Source organism: Calonectris borealis, chromosome 1 (genome assembly GCF_964195595.1).
Source record: "Calonectris borealis chromosome 1, bCalBor7.hap1.2, whole genome shotgun sequence".
Taxonomy (NCBI): Eukaryota; Metazoa; Chordata; class Aves; order Procellariiformes; family Procellariidae; genus Calonectris; species Calonectris borealis.
In genome coordinates this window covers 122,633,448-122,654,055 of record NC_134312.1, presented here as the reverse complement: position 1 = coordinate 122,654,055, position 20,608 = coordinate 122,633,448, and the positions used below count along the sequence as shown (strand labels likewise).

Here is a 20,608-nt window from a genome sequence, read left to right as displayed (position 1 = left end):
CTTCAAGGCATTGTATTAAGTACCGCCAAACATAAACACCAAGTTCTTCACTTACAAGATCAGAGTCATTCTCTTCATCTGATTTCTCTCAAAAACCAGTTCAAACAAACCAGAAAAGAACAACCTCCCTCCGCCCACCCCGACCCTCCCAACTATTTTTTGAATCCCTGTTTGGCTTCTGTACAGCCATGTGCAAGCAGCTTTGCTGATAACCGTGTCTATCATAGTCATTAGACCAATACCTACTGCTTTTCAGCGCACAGCTTGGCCCCTTCCAGACAAGGGCCCAAAGCGCATACAAACAGCAAGAGGAAGAATAGAAATGTCAAGTATTATCCTCAAGTAAAATCGTTTGGCTCCGCTTCCACAGCTTCTTCGCTTTGAGCAAAGTCTGGAGCACTCTGGTATTTGTCCTTTACATTAAGGACGTTGCTGTATTACGGACCCAAGAGGACACATCCCTTTTTACCAAAAGCTGGAGACATTGCAGCATGTTGCTTCTCCGGCTTCATTACGTGTGGAAAACAGGATTTATCACTCGTGTGCCGATGCCCTGCCCCACACGCTGGGTACCGGTCTTGCTCTGGTGGGACTCCAGGGCTGCATGGCTATGGCTGGCAACACGGCACAGCCGCCTCGTGCGCCTGCATCTGGGCTCACTGCCTCCCTGTGCATCTGGGGACTGCAAGTCTTACTGGTATTGCTACAGGGTAAAGACAACAGCAACCAAAGCATAGCTGGTTCCCCTCTGCCACCTTTCGAGGACAGCGTTTGCCCAATTGCTCCATAAAGCACAGCTGGTTTACTTGCACTTCCTCTCAAAATGGACAGGGATCAACTGAAAAATGAGTTAGTTTTGTTGTCTGATCCTTCCAGTTTCAATGCTGAATACTGAACCCGCCAGTGTCCCTTTTGCCAATTCCTCACTTGATTGTATAATTAGAAGTTAATCTCAACCCAAGAATTCTTTACTTTTCTGCATTCCTGCCCATGTAGGACAGCCAGGCAATCCAGGGACTGACCAACAGGCAAAGGATGGTCAGCAGCTGTTGTGTTGAATCCCATGGTCAGGCGGGAGAGAGGATGGGGAAATCAGTATTTGCTGGAACGAGAAGAAGCAACACTTCTGCATCTGATGCATATATTAAGATCAGCTAAGTGAAGTGTCTAGGAAGTAAACATCTGTCCTAGCTTAAGACAGCAAGTCTCAGCACTATTCATTTTTTTTTTTTTTAGAAGTATACCCATATCATGTGCACATTCAAAGACCTGCTGGTAAAATCTTTTTTTCTCCCTTCTTCTCCTAAAGCACCTTGTAACTTCACAATATTGACCTTTCGCCACAAAACCTCCATTTCCTCCTGTGCAGCCGCACTGAGAACCGCGGGCAAGTTTAGTACTCTTCCTGCTTTCACAGCCTCGCCAAGTGCCCTCTTTTCACAGCCATGCTGCAGGACAGCACTAGAGTAAAGCCCGGCTCAAACCAAATGGCACACTTTCATTGCCTTTTAGTGCCTGATCCTGCAGGGTCGTTTCACTTTTGTAAAGTCAGAGGCTGCGCCCCATAGTATTTCTCTTCTCTGATGAGAAAGTTCTCAAATGCTTTGCATCCTTCTGGGCTCCCTCCCTTATTTATATGCCTCTCAAGTAAAGGGCAAGGAGGCAGATGTCCTACAGCTTTCTTAAGGCTGTACCCGTGCGTCTTGAGGCTCCACGTTCACATGGATTCACTGGTATCTAAAAGATACTATGTGCCTCTTGGTAGAAGGAGTGATACAATCTTTTTCCTCTACCCAGCGTTCTACATTCACGAAAGTCCTAGTGATTAAACTGCTTCCAGACTTCTACCTCTCTGTTAAATGCCACTGAAAGGTGCCACCAAGCTCAAAAGCCATCAGAAGGGAGAATGACAAAGACAGCGTGATTGCATCAGCCTCGTTTCGTGAAGAAATCAGGTTAAAAAAACCCCAGATGCACAATGTGCACTAAGGACATTACAGCCATTTCATGAAATATGTAGTTATTTATGAACTCAAAATTAAAAATTAAGCCATTAATCATTCTATAACATAGTATTTCCAGTTCAAACTCCAGGTTTTAATTAATTTATTGCTGTCATGTGTGTACAATTCCTCTGCAGTTCATCAGGTTTGCATGAATATGAGCATGAAATTAGAAATTGGTCCACTGATTCTAATGTTCCAACCCAATGAGAATTAATGTGTTTGACAACAACAAAAACTGCAACAGCCAGTACTTGCATCTCTAGCCTTTTGCCTTCAGTTTTTCTGAGCGTACTCTGCTTCCATTTTCCAGCTGCTTCCGCTCTACCGTACCATATTTATCTCCACTTCTGAAACCAATTACAGACATCTTTTGCTCTGAATGTGTTGCCCCCACCCTGGTATTTTACCTACCTCATAACATTTTTGCTAGTTGAGGAATTGAGTGAAACCCTTACAATACTGAATTCTACCTTTAACATCATATTTTAAAATACTGTATTTTTCAGATTGAGCTTTGTAAGCGTCCTTGATGTCTGTATAAACTTGGCAGACCCTACCTATGAAGAAAGGCTAATAATGTCACAAGTCAGAAGCAGTACAAAAAGGCATTTTGTTGGCCACGTCTCATCAAGAGTTTCCTCACCATTTTTTAGAATTCTACAAACTGTGCTCATTGAAAACACACAAGGAAAACTAAAAACTATTTTTTTATTCAGAGCGAGAACTATCTGTTCCATGAGCTGCTTCATGTGTATGAGGAGGACAGGTACAAACAGCAGCAGCCAGGAGCTGAAGAAAATGCCTCTTCTCTCTACCCTCCAGATTTCTCTGATGATCCAACTCATGCTACTTTTCTTTTAAAAGCAGCTATGAAAATCGCTAGCATAAGCGTCTTTTCCCTCACCTCCCCTTACACGATCAGAAAACGCAAGAATACTAACCAGGTACCCAACAGTCAAGGCAGACATGTGAGGGAAAGGTTTCAATGCCACTGCCTATACCCGTTTGGTGGATAAATAAAAGTACAGGTCCCAGCCTGGTCATTCTAGCATCCCTCAGATGTACTACATTGCCACAGGGGCAGCAGATTGTTTTCCTGGACATTTCTGGGACATACCACGCAAAAATACGTTGATCATCTTACGAGTCGCGTTCAATGCTTAGAAGTAATTACCTCAGTTACCACTAAGAAATAATTTTTCCTTGCAGAATATGCAATACTTTTCTAGCTAAAAGACGAAAGTGCAGTGGCTATCCACCTTTTAAAAGTATAATGATATATTCATAGCAAATATCCCTGATACAGGAAGATATTCAGAAAGAAAGTACGTAATTGATAGTCCTCCACTTCCCGTACTATACCACATCTCTTTCTGGGATGAGGAATTTGGGAGCCTGACCCACGTGATGCAGAAGCCATACAAAACCAATGGACAGAGTATTTACCCAGGGCTTTGCCCCAGATTTCAAAAAAGCAACACGAGGCTCCTGCCTGCTCTGCCATGGCACCACTAAAAGCAGTCTCCACTCAGGCCTGATTTATTTTAGAAATAAAGTTTTAGAAGAACCACTGGCAACCACAGCTGTCTAAGTAGACAAGAAAACATAGCTTAGATCAACAGCAGTGAGACAGTATAGCTAATAAGCAAATGAAAGGAAATAAGGTATAACAACAGTTTTGGTATCCATTTGAACAGTCTGTATTAAGGATTCTCCAGATATGCTGTAAAAATAGACAACTATTCAATCACATCCCACACAGCAATACAGTCTACTACAGACCTAACCTTTTAAATCTAAGCATGACAGGAAGATTATCTTAGTTTCTCACACAATATAGGTCTAATTTCCCTGCACATCCCTCAGTGAAATGCAAGGCTGATTCAGAGTTCATTAAAAATCCTGCTTGTCATGAATTTCTAAAATTGAAGTGTATAGAAGAGGACCTTAAGCCAAACTTAGGTCACAAAGATGCAAATTTGTTTCTGAGTTGTGAACTAGGAATATGATCTTAAAAAAAAAAGTTACTGAGTTACCATCATGAAATTAGAGATGATGGAATGAGAACTTATTCCTTGCAATTTTGTCAATCTTGGCTTTGAAACAGCACCACAGCCAGTTTCTAGAAAAGATCAAGAGTAAAAAGATTATCACCACTATCTGTCTGAAATACATCCATTATTTTGGTCTTAATCTAAAGTCCATTAAATCATAGAAACTTCCACTAGTGTCAATAGGTTTGGCTCAGTATCTGTAGAGATTTTGAAAAGATTAGTCTGTTTTCATCAAATAGAAAGCTTTTTGCTTAACTCGTCACCCTAATGAGATGCCAGTACTTCAAGGTAAAAAAAAACCAAACCAAACCACCACCACCAACAACAAAAAAACCAACCAACCAACCAACCAAAACCCCCCAAAACAAAACTGTGCACATTGCTCTGACATTCATCGTCATTTAACAGCTATGCAGAATGAGAAGTCCTGAAGAAGCTATTTCATTTTCTTCTGCCATAGGTAAAGTGTAGGCGTTAACTCCAGGCATGATGTGATGGTCACTCAGAACAATGACAACCACGTGAGGAGCACACATCCTTAACAGAAACAGTAGTCCCTGTTCATGCCTCCTCCACTCTATAAATCTTTAATTTTATTATTACAAGACTGTAAGTTTACCAATTAAACTTTAGGAGAGAGTAGGTTACAAAATAAAATGCACATGTGAATAGTTTAGGCGTACCAGCGAGCCCATTGGGGAGTGACCACAGAAAGTTATCCCTTCACCTCACAAATGCCACGTTAGGGCACGGCCCCACTGTGGGGAGGCCTTTACGTGCTCAGAGCAGCTCCTGCCACATCAACAACCCACCCCGCCCTATGAAGAACATCCATAAGAGGTTCACACCCTACCAAGACTTCAGCCCCAGCGCTCCTTCCTGCTTTTAAAAAGTGGGGCAGCTTCCTATCAAGATATGGGTTGCTCTATCAAAAAATAAATCCAGATAACCAGTTGTTTAACTTGTATTTTGTAGATAGAAGACCACAGAATATGTAAACAAAGCAAAGAAAAACATTCAAACAACTCGATGGAAGGGATAAAACAGCTTTTGATACTACACATCACTGCACGTGAGGGGCAGTTTTCCCTCTTCCCTGCCCTAAATGAAGCGTTATTGACATGATTAAGCCTCCTCACCAGCTCTGGAGAGCACTGTGCTTATGCCTCTGCTAGAGATGAAATTATATTTCTCTGACTTGTTGCTACAATATTACGGCTGAAAACACGAGCAATATTAAAATGGCTATTTTCCAAATTTAATTTCAACCACTTCCTTTTATTGTACTCGGCACATACAAAAAAAAGAGAGCAAGTGTGCACAAATTCAATTTCTCCTCGGCATACACATGCAGTTAACTCGGCCTCTATTTAAACAAATGGATCAGATAACCAAAATGAATCCTGACCTGCTTAGAAATCTGCCGGCTGCAAGGCAACCAACGCAAGGAAGCAGAACTGCTTGAGAAACCTCCCTCACTGCAAGCATCTCTATCAACGAAGAGAACAATGGTATTTTCATACGGATTTTCTGTTCACAGCGGGGAAACTAGAGAGATTCTGTCGCGAGTTTGCTGGGTAAAACCAGCCCAGACAATTTCGGTGTCACGGCTGAATATCACTGAAGTAGGCTGACATCAGCTTTTCCATAGAACAGCCTCACCGTACTTGCAAGACACCGCAGGATTCTCCGTTGAGCTCTGCAGTGAAGGAGTCCCACCACTTCAAAACCTGGTCGTGCGTGCCTGTAGCTTGTTTTTATTTCAGGAAGACAAACATTGCCTTATGTTTTAGTAAACTTAGGATAGTTTCTATTATAGTATGTCATTTACAACTGCTTGTAGGTGTTTGTGTGCTGTTTCTCCCCTGTATACGCACACGCCATTTGTCATCGTTCGGTCTGCAGTCTGGCACTTTTGCTTCAGTATAAACGACACGTAAAGTTAATTTTTCCTAAAGCTATAATTACAAAACCTTAATTGCATATTAAATTTAGATTAGATAATAATTTGCAAGTTCTGCAAGTTTGCCTCATTTCTCATAGATACAGATGGGTTTTGTGAGTATATGCACATTTACAGAAACTTGGGAGAGCCTTAATAAACCTTGTCCTAAACTTGAATATTACTGATTACAAATATTTACCCAACTGCAAGCATTTGAGCTCAAGTTCTTTCTCTGACCTGCTTGCTATCATGAGAAAAAAAAAACACATGACTTAATCTTCTTCATGGCCTCATTAGCCACATTTTGAAAACCAAAGGCAGGCAGACACAAATTACTCTTGGTTTCATCTTTAATGGAAAGGGGAAAATTCAACAGTTAAGAGCAAAAAATAAGAGCTTTTCAATTCTGGTCTCCTGAACCAAAAAGAAATTGCACTTGAGTTAGCCTTACTGCAGCAGAGCTAAGCTAAACTGCAAGTTAACATGCACATTTTAATGCACCAACTTCCCCATTAAAGGGTGCTAGTAATTGAAGAGTGCAACGGGGGTCCCAGCCCCCCCCAGTTCTGACTGCTCTTCCTGGGGGGCTATACAGGGCTGTATGTTTGCACTTCTTTGCAGCACTACAGAAGTCAACCTCCCTGCTGCAGCCACGCACAGAGACACGGGCCATCGACCCGGTGCAAGGGGGAAGCCATGTCTGCACCAGCCTGTTGGCACAGCAAGAACGGACCTGGCTCTTACATGGAGGGGAAGAGAAGCAGCAAGACTGCAATTTAAAAGAAAAAGGGATAAAACCAGGGGAAAATACCAGCCCACAGCAAGACATTTTACGCTGAAACACACGAGCTAGAACACTGTCATATTCCGTATATTTTAAGAAATAAATACGAACAATTATCCAGTTTTGCAAATTCCTTGTGGTTCCAGACAGACAGTTAAGTGTGACTCACTCAGAAATGGCTGTCAAACACCTTCTGCCAGTCTTGCTCCTTCTCTTGGGAGCTTGTAAACCTCCCCCCTGCCCTTTCTGTTTGTTTGAGGGCAGCTATTCTCCCCCCTTTGCCACTTTAGATAAAACTCCTTCAAGGGAGAAGCAGGATGCTAATCCTTGCTAGCTCCCCAGTTCCCTATTCCTTCCCTCATGTTATACTCTCCTCTTCTTGTTACAGATGCCGGCAACCTCCCTGGCCTGTGCAAGAGTCCCGCTGCGTGCCACAGCGGATTTATGCCATTCAACCATTGTGCACAGCATTACAGGCATTGCCTGCCCATCTGGTATTTTGTTTGTATGACAACCCCAAATTCTGAAAAATGCTGTCAAGTTTCCAGCTTGCACAGCCTTTGAGAGCAAAAACAGGTTGGGAGAAGCTCTTGGAGAACTCAGCACACTCCAGCAGGTCAAACACGTCCACTCCAGTTCTCTAAAGGACAGCCAAATATTTTCTGTCCTGCTAACGGCTCTCTGCAATTTCACTCTGAGTGCAACAGCAGGGCATCCTGCCCAATTTCAAGTGTGACAGATGATGGGCAATACTGGGATGCAATACCTGCCAAGCAGTACTGGGATGCTCTTGGTGCTAAATGCTCCCTTTCTTTTCCCAGCCAGGTACACTCGTCAGTGATATCTAAGAAAGAACTTCAGTGGCACCACATCTCTTTAGCCCTGTACACAAGGGAATGGATACTTGTGAGAGCCAACAGCTAGGTGGAGGTTACTGCATAGCCTGGCAGCAGCTCACACATCATTTAACTGTTGCACTTGCAATGAATGAAATCCCCGCCAGCACTGCAAGACATTTAAGCAGTTTTGAATGCTCATCATGAAAAATAAGCAAACAAACCCCTAATAACCACAGTTATCTGCATGCTTCTGACTTACTCCCAAAGTTACACTGCAGGCATGGGAAATCTTTCCCCTAATGACAACATACAACTTTAGGATGTTGCAGACATAAAGCACCTGTCGATAGCCCGCTTGCTTGTGTTGCTCACGCTCCCTGCTGCTGTCTAAGCTGTGACTTACCAGTTTGTGAGTAGCGCCAGACTGATGTGGTTTCAAGGTTTCTGGGCCTCAGCTGGCCAAAGTGGGGGGGTGGACAGAGTGGGGCAACAGCCCACAACTGTCCATAGAGATCTGCTCTAATAACCCCACCGCCAACTCCTCCTTAAGCCTCAGGAGGAGCTGAGAGACCTCCCTCTCTCACAGAAAGGAAAGGATATAAAATACTTCTCCGCTATGCAGCAGCAGGATTAAGTGACTGAAAACAACCACTCCTGCAGCTGGGGCTGGAAAATCTCCATTTTCCCCATGACAGAGGATCCCAGACCTCTGGGCAGGGGAGCAGGAAGCAACAATCTTCTCCCTGGAAGGAGAAGGATGGAGGGGATGACCTGTTTTAACCAGGTTTACGCCTCATACTGTGGATGCTCTGGAGGTCTTGTAGATTTGGTGGGTTAGCACCGTACTGACACCCTTCAAACAACGCTCCTCAGCTACCAGCAGTCTCAGTATGGTAGGGCAAAATTCCACATAGGCATGGTTTTGAAAATCACTTTGCTTTTATATACACATATATATATATAAAAATATAAAATATATAAGTTATATACAAATTATATATAAAAATATATATAATCACATATAAATATATACAAAAACTTATATAATTTTTATATATATAAAAATTACATATATTTATGTAAAAAAACCATGCACAGGACATACCAGCAATTTCCAGGATAGCAATTATAGGCCTGATAGAATTTCATTTTAACCCAGTAGTTATGCTAGTATTTGGAAAGAAATGGTCCGTAGAAAATTAGCATTATAGTCAGTGAAAGGGTGGGAAGTGGAAGCCAGGAGACTCCACGATTTACAAGTAATGTCAAAAGGCTGGGGTGGCCATAATCAATGTTCTTCTTAAGTCAGCGCATTATTTATTCTGTCCCACTTGCAGTTTACACATCTATGCAATTGCTACAATGTATCTGTGATCCCACAGATCTGTGATAAAATTTGCATTTCGACAGAAGCATGAATCCTCCTTTTTTCAGGCAACGTGCAAGAATACCAAGTTTCTTCCCTCTCCACAAAAGTAATTGATGCCAGTTGAATTTTTCCTGCTGAGCCAAGACATACATTATCAAATACAGAGTAATAGGAAAGTTAAAATAAACAGTTTATATATATTCTTCCCAAAAAGGACAGACAAAAAGTAATTCTTCCAGCTCTTAACTGGCTTGGAATCAATTCTCGCCTTGCATTTAACTTCACAAAGGCTATAGAAAAACTGTATCTGTGATAGATCTTCGGTTTCTCCTACTTTTGTTCTCTCTGCAGGTTACTGTTATTGCTTCACAAACACCTTGAATATTGGGGGACACTCTTGCACTGCCCATCCCAGGTGCTGACACAGTTCTCGTGGCTGCGACAGGCCGGGAGGGGCTCAGAGAGCAGGGGCCAAAGTGCAGAAGCCTGCCTTGCACCTGAGCTGGCCCCAGCGTCAGCCCTACAAACTCCCCCCGCAGTTTATGGAAGGTGGCCAAAAGCAACAACATACATACATATTGTGAGACAGAAATACAAGCCAGGTTTGTAGTTTGATTTTAATAATAATAATTAATATTATTAAACACACTCCAGTTGCTTAAAATTATAAAAGAAGACTGAGACCAAAACTTACTATGCAATCTATTACAAACAGAAAGAGCTGAAACTGTAAGTTGTCTCAGTGAGTTCTCAATATAGCTGAAAAAAGTGGCACTTTCGTAATTTTGAAGAGCTCAGGACTTTTGCCCTACCTGACTGGAGGTCTGTCAAGATTTATCCACCAGGAAATCACATTCTGCATCTAGCAGTTCTATTATTTTCAGCCTTTCCCATGGAACAAATGCTGATACTGACATTTTCCCCTCAAATGTAAGTATTTTCAATTCCTCTTGCGAAGAAAGACTTTTTGCCTTAATTACTTCTGGTTTTGATAGAGCTAGCAGGTGTAGCGAGACTATTTTCTTCATTTTGACTAGTTCAATCAAAGTTGAAAACCCGACTGGGAGCTGAAAAAGGAAAGAGCCTCTTGCAGTCTCCGAATAAAATACAGGTGGGAGAAAATGAGGTCTCTGAATTTTAAACAGGGCCAGACTTTCCCTGGTACTTACGTCTTGTTTTGTCCCCTTACAGTAGACTTCTGTTCCCAAAGTGAACATGTCCTGGCTGTGGTTACTCTCTTTAGTGAGAAGAATACTGTCCAGAGTGGATTTTCAGAGTACTTCAATATCCCTCCAAAGCCTCTCATTCTTTCAGAAGTTATTAAGCCAGATCACTTGCCTGCACAGGTGAAAATTCATTTTTACGAGTACAAAAATCTGACGCTACTACAATTACGATTGGTACCATAAAACAGAATTTGGTCAGATTTATGTCTGGATATTGATAGCAGCACTTTTTAAGCATTAAATGAACGCTACAGGGAAATCACTAACAAATATTTAAAGAGTAACACACTTAGATGGTTTGTCATCACCTTGACTTCTACTTTCTAACTCGAGATTAACATCTGCTCTGTATCTGGTAATTAAGTCTCTCATTAGGTCCCAAATTCTGAAATTTAATCACGTTAAAAAAGTTTTGTTTGTTTTTAAAAAAAACAGGTTAAAATATAACTATTTCCGTATTTCTGTATTTCGATGCAGGGGTTTACAATTTGACAGCAGATTTGCTCGGAGCACCCCTTCCTGAATCACCTGCTCCGATTTGTACAACTCCTAAGTTGCTAAAAATTTCAGAGTGCCTCCACCCTCATTGAAGAAAGAGGTTTGCTGACAGCAAGTGGCCAGAGCGCTAGCCAGCTAGTAGCTATCTGAAGTGGCAAATAACAAAGTAATCAGCCACAGCAAGTGACAACTTTAAAATATTGGGATTTTTTTTCCAGATAGCCCAAATAAATTTCATAACACCAGTAACCCAGCACTCTTCAGAGAACAGCAAAGGGTCTAAAGAAGTACAAGTTAAATATTGTATTGTAAAAAGGCATCAATCAGAAAACAACACCTGTTTCCAGATCAGTATATGGTTTCCCCAATGACAAAAGTGCACGGCTCCCAGCTGTCCCTTGGAGTCACTCCCCTGAATGGAGGGACATTTTCCAAAGTGAGCCATCCATCTGCAAGACAGAAAACCTGACACATGGGACTGCCACTACTGAGGTCAACAGTAAGTTCAGTCCAAGAACTGATTTGCAAGTGCTCAGGTAGTTAAGAGGAAGGGGAAGATAGCAGTCTTGAAACACAGATAGCTGAAGAGCTGAGAGACTAAGGTGGAGTACAGGAACAAAGCAGCACAGGGGGGCAGAGATGACCACCAGACCATGGTCCTCCCTGCGACCCGTACGTGTGAATTCACAACGTGAGCAAGTCTTCCATCCATCACTCTCCACCTCCATGCCAGTATATTTAGTATGTTATTTCCCTCCGCTCACTACATGCAACTACAGGAGTTATTTATATGTCCAAAGAAATCCTCATCACTTTAATTTTTCCCCCTACTTGCTGAATCCACAGAGTAAAACGACAATCCGGTGTTCTGACATCAATTTGATAGCTATCTACTACCATGCCACAGAGACATAGTTAATGTCACTACAACACTTGATTTATTCAGGCAGGAGGAGCTTACTAATTGCCAGAAGAAAACTCCAAACTGGGCTATTTGTTCCCTAACTTGCTGGGCGCAGGAAGGAAGCCACATCCACACGCACACACACGCCACACCGGTGCAGCTCTCTTCAGCTCTACCCTGTGCATCAGCTTCCTTCCACCAGATCTGCTCCCAGCGGACGAGCAAAGCAATCACTGGTCAATCCAAAAATTTCTCAGACACATCAAGGGGATAGTAAACCTAAAATATCCCTGACTTATCTTGTCTCCTTCTCCATGTAAACGTCTATTTTCAGAAGTGTAGCTTCTATTATTGATCTCTGGAGAACAACAAAGGTTTTAATTCTGCCCTCACCATGGCAATGGGTGTACCAAGTAGAAAGATAGTCTATTTGGTAAAGCGCATTTGATGCTATTTCTGAACACAAGATACAAAATAGTATCCTAATGGTTTGCGAGTTTTATTTTTACAGTAATTTCCCAAGAACTCAAGTTCCCATCAATTTTCTGTCATTACAAGCCGCTTCCTCAGTTGTGTTTTCTGCTAAAAAAATTTTGAACAAGGGCTATTATATTTTAAGAACAACATTTTTTTCCTGACATTTCTTTTCATACTATCATTTCTAGTTAGTTTTCTCCACAAAGCTTCTCCCTCTCCTCTGTGTTAGTGCATTCTTGGTATCTACACTCTGACGGCATTTTTGCCGTCTTACCTACTCCCATATACACAGCCAATTAGTCTCCTCAATCTTTCCCTGGATGACAGTTCCTGCAAGCACTTTATGATCCTTGCTACACATCTCAAAATTTTGCTTTCAGCTTCTAGTTTTATAAATAAATTGGACTGTGCGAAAGCGAACAGAATACATGCATGACAGTGATGTGGGGGAAATCATCTTTGAACAATTACTGATGAACATATATTTCAGACTATAGGACAAGCGGGAGAAGGAGAGCGACTCCAGCTACTGATAGTGTCTATTTCCCTGGCAGACTCCTAATGCAGGATGAGAGATCAGCTCTTCACGCAGACAAGGCCAAACTGTGGACAGCTGCATATGGTTCGATTCTCTCCTTTCCAGGCAAAAAGGCCGCCAACAAAGAAAACGCACGGCTGCTTCCAGGTTTCCTTTGGTTTCAAGGCCATCAAACTTCAGATGTTTGCTTTGCATTGTGAACTGGCCTCTCCCAAGAAGCAGCCTCTGGAAGAGGTGACCTATCGCTCACCTTTGGACACGGACTTACAAGAAGGCATCTAAGTTCACGAAATTTTGGTATGTATGAAGACGTCTTGGGACATCACATCACAAAGCCTAACCACTGACACAGCTTCTCTCACCCGTTCACCATCTGCCTGGCTCCACCACCCGAACTCGGCCAGTGCAAAGGGAGACAGAACCGGATCCACCCTGCAGTCGTCACATTGGGCACATACAGGACAGCCATCACAGACGTACTGTCTGTATTGGGGACCCAAGTCCTGCCAGGGCACACATTCCCCCAGTGACAGCTGACAAGGGTCTAACTCAAAGAGCCCAAACTCTGGAAAGTTGGAAAGATCAAAAACTTCTCACTAACAACAGCCCTTCTAGTTCCCCGAACTTCTTCCAAAAGGAATTAACAGCAAAGCCTGCTCCTCACCTAGGCTTCCTTTATCTCTTTCCAGACATTAAAAGATGACACGGATTTGTACTACTGCTAGCTGTATTAACAACACATGAACAGTGGTTCAGCACTGGAGCAAGCTGTCCAGAGAGGCTGAGGAAACTCCATCCTTGGACATTTTCAAAACCCAACTGGACAAAGCCCTGAGCAACCCAACCTATTTGTGAAATAAGCCCTGCTGAAAGCTACCTCAAACTCAAACGGCACGCTCCAGACGTCCCACCCAACTATATTATTCTTTTTTTTTTAATCTTTATAATAAATGCTTGTAGAATTACAAGCCCGCAATTACAATCTCCATAGAAAAAAGGATGCCGAGACCTCCTGTTTGACCATGGGAAGCCATTCTGAGACCTTTTTCCTCCTTGAAATGTCATCAAGTGAGTTCTACAGGAAGGCAGGCAATGCAATTTGAGCAATAATATTTAAGTCCAAACTGCCTGAGTTTTCACTCCACTTCCCAGGTGGTTTTTGCAGCCTGCAGTGAGCTTTATGTTGCCATGGCTACTCTTACAAGCATTTCACCCCTCCTTTAAAACTAATCACATCACAGCTGCAGTATAAACATGTCCTATCAGGTAACTCAGCCACAGATTCATTTTTTCCTCTACCAGCTCTGCAAATCTAAGATTTGATTTAAAGCAAGTTCAGCCTTCTTAAGACAGATGCAAGTTTAAGTACTGCTTAGAGCATTTGTTTCGCTACTCTTAATCTCTTTGCTAGCATTAGAATGATGGGTCTCTCTCACCATATCTTCCAAATTTCAGTGTGTTAACTCACATCCCTTTCATATCACAGTCTGACATCATTTGTTTGCAAAGGGCATCCAAATCAGCCACTGGGGACCAAGTGCCTGGGGAACTGTGCTGTTGTACATCCCCAGTGAAATGGCAACAGTGCCTGCCTCTCCGGACTAGAGGTCTGTGGCAGAGCATCCGCTGCAAGGGGCATGATCAGCAAAGTCCCTGAGGTCAACGTGGTTTGTTCAAGAGTAAAAAACAGTCTGTGCGGCGTTGACAGCTGCTCTTTCAGTCTTTCCTCCAGCCTTTAGTATCTCATGTTCTTCCTAAGCTCCAACTCCAACCAACATATAGGGATCTCCGTTTAGTTCATGCATAACTATTACTCTGGTTGCAGAGTAGAGCTTGAGTAGCCAGCTACTCATCATTAGAAAGCAGCCTGCCGAAGAAAGGAATTTAGCAAGTAGTTCCAAAAGCCTGGTTCCCTACAAACTTGTATTGTAGTGTTAACGGACACTTTTACAAGCTCACATCCATGCAGGGACCTGGATATCAAAGAAACCCAACTTTATGTCATAACATTTCCCTAAGGTGAGGCTCTTAGCAGCCCCTTTCTCCTCTCCCTGGCTACCTCCATGGAACTTGTAGGATTCCAGTTATTTTGGAGACACCCTCACTGCCACCTGCCAGACAGGCGTGACTGGAAAACCTGCAATAGGTTCAAAACATACCGCTGAGGAGAGGGACACAGATAAACGTATTTGCACAGCACAACACTAAATTTTATTTCCATAGCGAAGCAGGCTGAAAATCTGCCAAGGTCAACCTCATCAGGTCATCAAATTTAAATACACAGCAATGCTATGTTAGCCTGGATAAACTCATGATTTATGCACATGGGCATGGTCATGGAATTCTTTGGGTAATGAGTTTTTAGATATTGAAGATTTCCATGTTTGCAGATCCATGAGCAGCAGCCACAACACAAAAACAACCCCTTGAAATCCACATTGAGAACACTGCTCAAAAGCTTCAACTTCTCTGCAAAATCCTGATTTATTTGAATACTCTACACTCTTAAAACTGCACGGTTTGGTGCTACGGGTGTGTGAGGAAGACATTGGCTGTTTTAATCTCTAGGATCTTATCTCATAGACAACTACCCAGTCAATGTAGGACACCTATCTTCTCAGGGCTTCAGTTTAAGCTCCCTAAATAAAGCAGCAGAGCATGCAGTGGCTTTTACACAAACATGGTGGCATTTCAGGCACAGCAGTCCATAGATTATGGGCACATTATCCACAGATAATAGATGTTACATAGAAATATATCATGTTGCGCTTTGTGTGTCGAGTGATAATCTGTACAGATGCACCTGTAAAACTGAACTGCTCCTCTACCAGGCTCAGGCCCGTTCTTCCTCAGCCTCCCTTAATGGTGGCGCAGACAGTTGCACTCCACAGGCCTGACAGAGAACATGCCAGCCAACGCATGATGCTCCTCGCCCCCGCCGTTTCGAGCAAAGCATCAGTGAAGTGGACTAGCATTGAGATACATGAATAATATACTAAGTATAGATGAGACGTATATTTTTTAAATCTCTGTCCCAAGAGTCCCCCACCCTTGAGAGGGCCCTCTCTCCCCTTCAGCCAGGATGGACGGCAGGGCCCGCCGGCGGAGCAGTGCTCTTCATCCGCTCTGCTGCTCCCCTCGGGGCTGGGGAACTGTGCAGGAACACTAACGGACGACCGGGCTACTCATTTTTGCCTATTTATCTCCCTCGGAAGTCAACCTTTCTTTAAAACAGTATTTTAATAGGCAGTCACCACGCAGTCTTTTGCTGCGCTACTCTGAAGAAAAACACAAACCAAGCACTCACTTGACAGGCGCAGTGCTGAAAGCCCATGTTTGACCAGCGTAGCGTTCACACTGCAGTACTTCCCAGGGCGTTAACCACCCCCAGGGCCAGCGGCGCTGGGCTCCCCACCAACACGGAACGACCTGCCCCCGCTGTGGGCAAATCACCCCTCCAGCATGCGCAAATTAGGAACCTCCAGGTTATTCTGCCTAAAATAACAGACAATACATTCACTCTAAAAATACAATGATGGGAAATACTAATAAAATCCAAGTGAAGACGAAGATAGACATCATTAGAGATCACGTGCTAAACTATTGCTTCAAACACCTGAAACCGAGAGAGCAAAGCACAATTACAGTCAATAAGCAAATAAAATAAACGGGCAGTGAAATTACACAGCTCATTAAAACTGCTTGAAATATACATGCAAATCTAGCATAGGCCTCCCCTCCCTCAATCTGTCTCAAAAAATGCTAAACTATTGCAGTACAAAATACAACAGTAGCCAAAACTTTGTGATCTGAATTATTTTGCTCTTCACTCAAAAGTGCATTAATGAAATCAAAACACCAATGGCAAGTTCAGGTGTTTCGACACATCACTCAAGCTACTAGGCAGCTAGGACCGTGGTAAGGCCACTGAGTTAAATTACCTTAAGTTCTAATAAGTAGTACACCAATTAATCAAACTAAATACACGTTAGTATTTTGGGCTCCTTTGGTGGCCAGAAGCTGAAACTTAGAGGGCAGATTTGGCAACAGGGGAAAAAGAAAGGAAAAGGCATTTGCTTCAAACATTTTGTAGCTTGAAATGGGTCAATTAAAAACCACAAAAAATTAGAGCAGAGGATTCTTATGAGTTTACCCTATATATTAAGTGATGATAAGCACACACAGAATGATAAATCCATTATTTATATGCTAAGCGATTTGTTGATTTGTGAAAAAGGACAATTCTTCTAGGGTCTCATGTTGCAGGGAGACTTTAATCAAACAGGCTCCCTGAGGCAGTAATGACAGACCAAAGAAGAAAATGTGATGTCTCATGCTCTTACAATTTCTGTGGACTTTAGTTTTGCACTATGGATTATTCACTGGATTGCTGCAGTGTATCTTGTGAGGCATTCATACCTGATACCAGAACAAGCCTATGCGTGGAGACGTAGATGGGTAGATGCATGCGAGTCCTCTGGACTATTTCTTATACAGCTGCCTGTAACTTCAGGAGACCATTACTGTGGTGGTCCCTTGCACATCTTTCATTGCTCCCTGAGCACCAGCCTTCACATATCTGAGCAATGCAATTTTTTTTTAATTTTTTCTTTTTTTTTGGGGGGTGGAAAGGACATGCTGGATTTCCTAGGTCGTTTCTGAGGTTGGTGGTGTTCTTGCATCAGGCACGCAGCAAGGGAACCAGCCCCAGGCCTGCAGGGTGCCACATAAATCCCAGAGGAACAAAGACTCTTCACTTCCTTAGACGAATTCCTTAGAGTACAAACTAAATTTAGCCCAGAAGGTGACCAAAATACGGCCTGCCCAGCAAGCTAATAAGGGTGCTCCAATCCAGGAGAAGCAAAAGATCACAGCTGGAATTACAGAAAAACCGGGTTAATCTCTCAATATGCAAAGTTGATTCCCTGCTGAACTGGTGATCTCTGATCTTAATCACCACAGCTCTGCCTGAAGATATTCTAAGGGAATTGCAGCAGCCAAACTAACACATTTAAGAAGAAAAACAAACAAACAAACAAACAAAAAATTAGTCTTTCTAGTTACTTCTTACAGAGCAGACATGTTAAAAATAATAAACAAAAATATTTATCGAAGTCAGCTTTGTTCAAGCATCAACAAATTCAAGAGTTAAAAAAACCCAAGCCAACAAAGCCAAAAAAGCACTCTGAGGTACTCACGTTAGGTCTCATCCATATCTAATCAGAGAGGTTTGAATGAGCTTTATTTTCACAAATAGATGATGTCATTAATTTTCTCCTGAACCTTGAGGTTGTGGAAGAAGAGGATCTGACCTAATACCAGTTAATTCCTGCTGTGTGCAGAATTGTAATCTCTCCTGCAAACCAGATCTGACCTGGATTCAAGTCAAGAATTTTAAGAGTGAACAAAATAGGGGGAAAAAAAAAGAATTACAAAAGAGATATACATGCTATGCCTATGTATAACACACACACAAATTTATATTTGTATCAAGACAAAAACATAACGGATATCAGATGTATATACTACACCCGAAGTAGTTAAGACATGCAGAATTAATTAAAAACTACGCTGTGTTCATGTACATACCTACCACATGTACTTTCTTTGGTAAAAAAACATTTAGCTGGACAGCTATTAACATCCTTAAGCTCTACATTTCCTGGTTTTTAACATTAAAACTGAGAAGTCACTTACATATGTCCCGTTTTCTTGAACATTTTGAGGACTAAAGAGGCTAGTAATCACACACATTTTAATGTGAGCTGCCACACTGTATAGCTGAAAGCTTACATATCTGCAGAGATTCACTGTAAAGCTTAAACGTAAATAAACTAATTAATATTAGAAGTGTGTGCGTACAGACACAGTTAGCACAGGCATAACTGCCTGGAGGAAGTATTTGGGAAAAACAAAGCCAAGAAGATCACCCCAGAGATTTTCATTTATTTGTCTCTTCATCGCCTTATAAAACAAACAAACAAAAGAACTCAAACAAAAGAACAAGTTTCTGGAGACTTGTTCTCAGCAACATCACACCCCTTGGAAAGTTTTCCAGTCGTAGCCATATTAATTACAACTCCAGCAGGCTTTTCCTTTTACAGTTGGAGTGACATGTAATTTTTCCACTAAAACTAGTCAGATTGCACTTGGGTTTCTAAAAGTTGCTATTTGCTCCAGACACAGCTCTAAGAAGTTCCAAGATTTCTTTCGGCTGAAAGTTTTGGACATATGTAGAGACACATAGAAACGAAGCCAGCCCAGAAATCTAGGACAGCCCTGCACTGCTTTTACTTTTCCCAAACCCACGCAGGCCCATTGCCGCATGCTCCTCCAGCACAGCGAAAAACCCAGGTACGCCTGGGCTCCCGGCCCCGCTGCTCCATGCCACCACCCTCCTGGGCCCCAGCTCACCCACAAGGGGAAGCAACCTGCTGAGCTCCTGGCGGGGGGGAAAACGATGGCAGTCCTTAATTTGCACCTGCCTGAAACATTTCTTTTGAAGTGCTGAAGACACGGGTGTCCTGCAAACACCCTAATGCACTGTGAGCCTGTCAAAGCCTAATTTCCAAGTTGTGTGCCAAGAGGGACAGCCATGTGAACGCTAAGCAAGAGCACAAAATAAGAGCGGAAGAAGTTTAAAAAGGCTCTCACAACAAACTGGAAAGATACAATCGCCATCTTACCCAACGCATGCTATGGCATCCTTAGCCACTGTGCTCTCAGCTGAATAAAAACATACAAAAACTCAAACAACAGCAAAACCGAGTCCCATGACAAATAAAGAAGGCACCAGCACAAATCAGGGAAAGTATCTACCTGTCGTGGTTTAATCGCCGAAACTAGGACACTATCCAGCCACACATTAGTAAGTACATCAGCCTTTGAGAGCACTTCAAAAGGACCACCACTCTCCAGCCCACCCCAAGAAAGCATTTTAAAGGACAAGTCATCACCACAGTCACAGCGCAAAATCCAACTTACCAATACAAGTAATAGGCTAAAGCCAGGGCGATGAGCGTAGCGCAGACTCCAGCTAGCAAGCATATACCCGACTGGTTTACCAACATCTTCCCAATTTGTTATTGATTAATAAAAACAAAAAAAGGAGGAGGAGAAATGGAACGGCAAAAATGGACGATGCAAGTCTTGGCTAGGAAAGCAAATCAGACTTGACATGGAGGAGGGATTATGATGACAAAAGCACATCGAGGTAAATCTGGAAGCGCTGCAGCTACTAAAACGGCCTGCTCAGCAGCAGGAAAAAAAAAAAGCTGGGTGTCCTCTCTGTTACGTGGCTTCGTAAAACACCGAACTAAAAAAGCCCCTCTTACCTCAAGAATGAAGGTATGTTTGGGGCATAAGTGGACTAATATTTAAAATAGGTAATACTTCTTAATAAATATTACTGTCAGGTGGTGTTGCTGACAAACTAAGCTTTTGCTGTAATCCAATAATCTTCTTACAGCAAATTACCAGGCTACAATCAACTGGATTGGCTCGTGTGGTGGGGTACATATGTTCAGCACCGCCACTTGACACTGGTTTTTTCTCCCCCCTCCAGAGCTGACAGAAGATTTTAACAAAATCTAGATTTTAACTCAAAGGAACCTTCCGCGCTACTAAAGCCTGTCTCTTCTCCATGACGAGCGAAGACAAGGCTTGAGAGAACATCACGGCAGAGAAAGGGTTTGGTCTGCATCCAGAGCGCAGTCCTTGCAGGGCAGAAGGACCACTTGCCTTCGCAGCACAATGAAGGGACATCTCTGAATTGCACAGACTCTGCAGCCAGCCGGGGAGCAGGCTCCCGAGTGCTTTGCTCAGAGGGGGACTTGGGACTCCACTGCCCTCACTCTTTCTTTGCGGGTCTTGGAGGAGAGCTCTACCCAACTAAAGACAACTGTATTTTCTCTCTCTGCTTCCCACTGCAAATTCAGGGCTTTCGGGAGGCCTGAGCCACGGCAGGCA

The 20,608-nt window shown here is 42.8% G+C and overlaps 1 protein-coding gene across 2 annotated transcripts in view; it reads right to left on the bottom strand.

The window, feature by feature from the left end:
* AGPAT3 (1-acylglycerol-3-phosphate O-acyltransferase 3) overlaps positions 1-20,608 on the bottom strand; it is a 95,597-nt gene that overhangs the window by 18,857 nt on the left and 56,132 nt on the right. The window lies entirely within an intron of this gene.